This window comes from Hyperolius riggenbachi, chromosome 5, assembly GCF_040937935.1.
Source record: "Hyperolius riggenbachi isolate aHypRig1 chromosome 5, aHypRig1.pri, whole genome shotgun sequence".
In the NCBI taxonomy this organism is placed as follows: Eukaryota; Metazoa; Chordata; class Amphibia; order Anura; family Hyperoliidae; genus Hyperolius; species Hyperolius riggenbachi.
In genome coordinates this window covers 150,815,916-150,822,692 of record NC_090650.1, presented here as the reverse complement: position 1 = coordinate 150,822,692, position 6,777 = coordinate 150,815,916, and the positions used below count along the sequence as shown (strand labels likewise).

The 6,777-nt window shown below is 48.2% G+C and overlaps 1 pseudogene; it reads left to right on the top strand.

Annotated features, from left to right (window-relative positions):
• Positions 1–5,316: 5,316 nt before the first annotated feature.
• Positions 5,317–5,442, top strand: LOC137520058 (U2 spliceosomal RNA; annotated as a pseudogene).
• The last annotated feature ends 1,335 nt before the right edge of the window (positions 5,443–6,777 follow it).

Below are 6,777 nucleotides of genomic sequence, written 5' to 3'. Positions count from 1 at the left end.
GGTACTATATACAATATGCAGATGTGAAGTGATTGATACATGCATAGTAGGGTTGGCCCTTCACCTAAAAAACTTACGGTGTGAGTTTTGTGATCAGTTTAATCAGCTGATAGATTTGTAAGTCTCTGATTTGCAGCCTTGCAGGTCATAATCATGCATTAAAGGGAACCTTAACTGAGAGGGATATGGATGTTTCCTTTTAAACAATACCAGTTTCTTGTCAGTCCTGCTGATCTCTTTGATTGCAGTAGTGGCGGATTCACACGACTGAAACAAGCATGCAGCTAATCCAGTCTGGCTTCAGTCAGAGCACCTGATCTGCATGCTTGTTGAGGGGCTGTGGCTAAAAGTATTAGAGACACAGGATCAGCAGGACAGCAAGGCATTGTGCATTGTTTAAAAGGAAATAAATATGGCAGCTTCCATGTCCCTCTCATTTCAAGTGTTTTTAGCTAGTTAGCTAGTTTGTTGCTCAGTTGTCAGCTGGAAAGATAGCTCTTGAAAACATAATTTAAAAATGTACTGTGAGTACAACTGTCCACAAATGTCACTGACAATGTCCTTAGTAATTTGTCTAATAATTAATAGCTGTCCTTCATTGTCCATCTATTGTAGTATCTGTAACAAGGTTGCCATACACTGGTCAATATGGCCAGCAGATAGCTGCCTCTTCAATCATTATCAAATCAAAGAGTGATCTATCTGCTCGATTTCCTTCCACACACTGCACACATATTTTCAAACAATTTCAGCATGAAATCTTTGACAATTTGTGCACCTGCCAGGGTCCCAGTCCCCCCAAGCGGTTCTCCTCACCAGTCTGTCGCACCCGGGTGTTCCAGTCTCTGCTTCTCCCTGCCGGCTGCTGCTCTTCACTTCCTGTCCCTGGGTGCCTGCGTAGTGTAATGCAAGCAATAGGCACTAGGAACGCTGTGACCACTAGAGGCTCCTAGTGTCTATCCCTTGCATAACATCCCCTAGGTGCATTGGGGCAGGAAGTAAAGAAGATGCCAGGTAGACAGTGGCGGCTCCAGCCTCAGATTTTTAGGGGGCTCAAAAGGGGCTCAATGGCTGGCAGGCGGGGCTCATGCTGAAAAATGGGTGTTCATGCAACAGAATGTGGGTGTAGTCATGGGTGGGGCCAAATATACATGACCTTAGCAATGGTGTAAAAAATCTGCCAGGCAAAGTCTGAGCTCTGCCATAGTGTTGCCCCCCAAAATACATGTAATCTAACAGTATTTCACCAAAAATACACGTAATCTGGCAGAGGTTCCTCCAAAATACAGATAATATGGCAGTGGTTCCCCCAAAATAGACAATCTGGCAACCGCGGTTCCCCCAACATACTCATAAATTTATGGTAAAAATTATTAGACTGTGAGCAAATTACAAGTAATGAGAAATTCAACAATCTTGAGGCCTCCAAGTAATGAAAAATGCAGCAAACACAAGGCCTTAAAGCAATGAGAAATGCAGCAATAGTGAGGCCTCCAAGAAATGACAAATGCAGCAATCATAAGACTTCCAAGTAGTAACAAACGCAGCAATCATGAGGCCTCCAACTAATGACAAAATGCTGCAACCATGAGGTAATCACAAATACAATAACTATGAGTCCTGTAAGTAAAGACAAAATAAGGAATTATGAGTCCTCCAAGTTAAAAGATGCACATCAATATATTTCCACAGTCCACACACAGTAGAGGGTAGACAGAGAGAGAGTGGGCAGAGAGGTGGAAAGAGACAGAAGGGGAGAGAGGGTGGACAGAGAGGTGGAAAGAGACAAAGGGGGAGATAGGGTGGGCAGATAGGAGGAAAGAGACAGAGGGGGGGGGAGGGGGGGCAGAGAGGTGAAAAGAGACAGAGGGGGATAGAGGGTGGGCAGAGAGGTGAAAAGAGACAGAGGTGGAGAGAGGGTGGGCAAGGGAGAAAGAGGGTGAGAAAGGTTGGGCAACGAGAGACAGTTGTTGAGTAGAGAGGTGGAAGGAGAAGGAGCGTGAGACAAAGGATGGGCAGAGGGAGAGTGAGACAGAGGATGGACAGAAAGACAAAGGTGGTCAGGGCCCTGTTGGTCTCAGCATCTGACAGACAGAGTGGTGAAAGAAAGAGAGAGAATCCCTATGGGTAATAGAGCATTAGGCAGGGTGTATTACCTCCAGTCCATTGTCCTGGAATGGCTGTCTCTCTCTCTGCTCTGCTAAATATATAATAATAATGTGGGAGGACTATGGTGTATAGTGGTTGCTAGGTGCAGCCTGTATTGTGTGCTGGGAGTGGGTGCAGGCTATAGGGGATAGTGGGTGCTAGGTGCAGGCTATATGGGTAGTAGGTGCTGGGTGCAGGCAATAGTCGGTGCTGGATGCAGGCTATAAAGGGTGCTGGGTGTGGGTGCAGCCGTGCAGGCTATAAGGGGAAGTTGGTGCTAGGTGCAGGTTATAGTGTGTGCAGACTATAGGGGGGATTGGGTGTTAGGTACAGGCTTTAGTGGGTGCTGGGTGTGTGCAGGCTATAGGGGTAGTGGGTGCAAGCTGCAGGCTATAGTGGGTGCTAGGTGTGGGTGCAGGCTATAGTGTGTAGTGGGTGTTGGGTGCAGGCTATAGTGGGTGCTAGGGGTGGGTTCAGGCTATAGGGTGTAGAGGGAGCTAGGTACAGGCTATAGTGGGTGCTGCTATAGGGGTGTGGGTTCAGGCTATGGGGTAAAGGGAGCTAGGTACACGCTATAGTGGGTGCTGCTGGGAGTGGGTGCAGGCTATAGGGGTAGTGGGTGCATCTATAGTGGTGGGTGCATGTGTAGGCTATTTGGGGTAGTGAGTGCCTAGTGCAAGCTATAGTGGGTGCTGGTTGTAGGTGCAGGATATTAGGTGGTAGTGGGTGTGTGTGCCATTTACTTACCAATGTCATGCCCCTGGTGGTGGACGACAGACAGGTACTGGAAGATGCAGAGTAGAGCAGCTGAAGGCGGGATCTCTTCCCTACTCACCTTCCTGCCCACCTGCTCTCCTCCTCTGACCAGCTTAGGAGCAAGCGAGGCATCCTACTCCCATCTACTTCCCACCCGCTTTCCTCCCCGCCCACCTGCTTTCCTTCCAACAGTGATCGGCTTGGGTGCGGAGCTACCTACTTCTGACCAATCACGCAGCAGGCAGCCCATTAGAAGAAGGCAGAGAGGCCACAGGAAAGGAGCCGAGCGCTGAGCCGCAGTGTTCTCGCCGCTTAAAGGGGCAGCACAGCGGCAGACGGCAGATTCAGCAGGGGAGTGCAATTCCGCCTTCCCAGCCTATGACAGCACTCTAGGTGACTGTCTGGAGTGCCAGTCGCTAGAGGCGCCACTGAGGACGTCACTGGGACTCGAGGTGGCCACAGGGGGCTTTTGGGGGGGCTGACCACATGACAGCTGGGGCTGAAGCCTGGGTAAGACCCAGTGTGGCGCCGCCACTGCAGGCAGAAACAGAGACTGTGGCCAACAGAGACTGGACCGTGCCATGGACAGGTGAGAGTACCTTCTTATTGATCGCCGAATCAAACATCCACTGCCAAAATGTTCTTCCTGGACTGATCAACACAATTGAGTGGGCTTTAAATTGCTTGTAAAACATTTTGTAGGGTAAATGAGGCATGTAGCATCATATTTTTTTTAAAGGGAAACACTTATTGATGATGTGGGCACTTAAATCTCTCTCTCTCTCTCTCTCTCTCTCTCTCTCTTCTCTCTCTCTCTCTCTCTTTCCCTCTCTCTAGGCCTGAGTGCCTTCGAAAGGAATTTTTGCCATTGAAGGTGATTTTAGCTTCTGCTCAAATATCTGAGATAACTTTCCGCCCGGATTTCAGATTTCAGATAGGAAATCCGAGTTTGCTCGCATAGTCTATTTGGATTTTAAAAAATATCCGAATTGCTATTCAAAGTTCGGATAGTGGAAAAAGTTCGGATTATCTGGGTAACTTGGATATCCGAAATCTTGCTGAGCAGCACTGCAGGCAGGGCCGGCTCAAGTAACAATTGGGCCCTAGGGCAAAATTAGCCTGGGGCAAACCAACAGACATCCACGAACCAAAAAGCGTCATTGGAGGCCCTTTGCTGCAGCCAAATTTCCCTCCTGGGCCCCTGAGCTGGCTGCTGACCCTCCCCCAATCACCTCCCAACTTAACAGACTCTGCAGAGTCCCTGGGGAGCAACAGTTAAGATGGGGGAGGGACAACTTGGGGGCCCCTACAGGCTCTGGGACCCCGGGGCAACTGCCCATTTTTTCCTATGGTAGCTCTGGCCCTGACTGCAGGCGAACTTTAAAACCTACGAAAAACTGTTTCTGGCCACAAAAGTGATGGAAAAGTGGTTTCAAGGTGTCTAACACCTGGAGGGGGACATGCCGGAGTGGGATACATGCCAAAAGTCCCTGAGAAAATTACGCATTTGACGCAGAACAGGGTTATAATCCCTATTGTAAGTGACCGGCGTTGCAGGAAGTGACGTCAGTGGAGCGCACGCTGGAACAAGGAAGAGATGAGTGATCCCCCGCCCGTGCCTCTTACTGTCGGCTGCTTACTCACTATTTAAAGCTGGAGGGGAGCGCAGATCGGGGGACCCAGGCAAGGGAGGGGGGTCCAACCCCCCTCCCCACCACTAGGCCCAATACCCCCGTCCTGCCCGCTACCCCTCCAGCTCGGCGGCCCCCCACTGGCTGACCAAACTCACGGTTTATTGCACCGACGCAAACAGCTTCAAAGGGTTGTCATTAGTTGACACTCCCAGGACATAAACTGTCAGTCCTCTCGGCGGCAATGTTTGTGTAGTGATGGCACACGTTAACGAGAGTGCAGGCCATGATGATGAAAATTGAATAATACGTTTTTTGTTATTTTTTTTATTAATAGAAAATTTAAATTACTTATAAAATACTACAATGTTTTTTTTTACTGATATGTTACTTTGATAACTGTGGTAATTCCAGAGCTAATACCTGCCGACAAGTGCTGACCTGTACGGTGCCACAAAGAACTTGTGCTGTGTACAAAGTAACGCCTTTGCCTTCTCAAATTGTAGTATCAGTTTTTATAAGTTTCAGGGAAAGATAGGTTATTGAAAAAAAAATTGAAAATTATTTATGTATAGATTTGTAAGTAAAAAAAAACAACTTTATTTATAAAAAAAAAATTTCAAGGCAATAATTCTAATTTCAATAATAATTTTCAAAAAAACTAAACAAAGTTAGCAGGTGTCAGGCTGCCGGCAGCAGAAGGCCTGCCTGCCATTCGTGGTGGGGGTGGTGTCACCCAACTCCAATGCAGAGCCATGCAGTGGAGACTTGCAAGCAATGGAACGCTTCTCAGCCTTTTGGCTAAGACCAAGTGTAGTATCAGTTTTCCTAAGTTTCAGGGAAAGGTAGGCAGTAGCAGGAAGACTTGCCTCAGGTCTCCTACTGAATAGGTGCTGGCTTACTGAACAGACAGAGACGAGATTTGAACTCTGGTCTCCTGTGTCAGAGCCCTTAACCATTACACCATCCAGCCACTGCTTAAGGATTTTTAGCCAGGCATGGCCTTGCCTTTTGTGTTCAACAGTTGTCCAAAGAGAACCCCAGATAGCTAGGTAGATTGTATTTTTGAGCATAAATGGATTGAGCATAAATGGTACATGCTAGGCTGGCTTCAGCATGTAGTGTTGGTGGTACAGTGTCACTGTACCACCAACACTACATGCTGAAGCTAGTGTTGGGTGAACACCTAGATGTTCGGGTTCGAGAACGTTCGCCGAACATCGCCGCGATGTTCGGGTGTTTGCGCCGAACTCCGAACATAATGGAAGTCAATGGGGACCCGAACTTTCGTGCTTTGTAAAGCTTCCTTACATGCTACATACCCCAAATTAGCAGGGTATGTGCACCTTGGGAGTGGGTACAAGAGGAAAAAAAATATTTGAAAAAGAGCTTATAGTTTTTGAGAAAATTGATTGTAAAGTTTCAAAGGAAAAACTGTCTTTTAAATGCGGAAAATGTCATGTTTCTTTGCACAGGTAACATGCTTTTTACCGCCATGCAGTCATAAATGTAATAAAGAGAAGAGGTTCCATAAACAGGGACCGGTAACGCTAACCCAGCAGCAGCAGCAGCACACGTGATGGAACAGGAGGAGGCGCAGGAGGAGAAGGCCACGCTTTCAGACACAACAACCCAGGCCTTGCATGAGGACAAGAAGCGTGCGGATAGCATGCTTTTTACCGCCATGCAGTCATAAATGAAATAAAGAGAAGAGGTTCCATAAACAGGGACCGGTAACGCTAACCCAGCAGCAGCAGCAGCAGCACACGTGATGGAACAGGAGGAGGCGCAGGAGGAGAAGGCCACGCTTTGAGACACAACAACCCAGGCCTTGCATGAGGACAAGAAGCGTGCGGATAGCATGCTTTTTACCGCCATGCAGTCATAAATGTAATAAAGAGAAGAGGTTCCATAAACAGGGACCGGTAACGCTAACCCAGCAGCAGCAGCAGCACACGTGATGGAACAGGAGGAGGTGCAGGAGGAGAAAGCCACGCTTTGAGACACAACAACCCAGGCCTTGCATGAGGACAAGAAGCGTGCGGATAGCATGCTTTTTACCGCCATGCAGTCATAAATGTAATAAAGATGAGAGGTTCCATAAACAGGGACCGGTAACGCTAACCCAGCAGCAGCAGCAGCACACGTGATGGAACAGGAGGAGGCGCAGGAGGAGAAGGCCACGCTTTCAGACACAACAACCCAGGCCTTGCATGAGGACAAGAAGCGTGCGGATAGCATG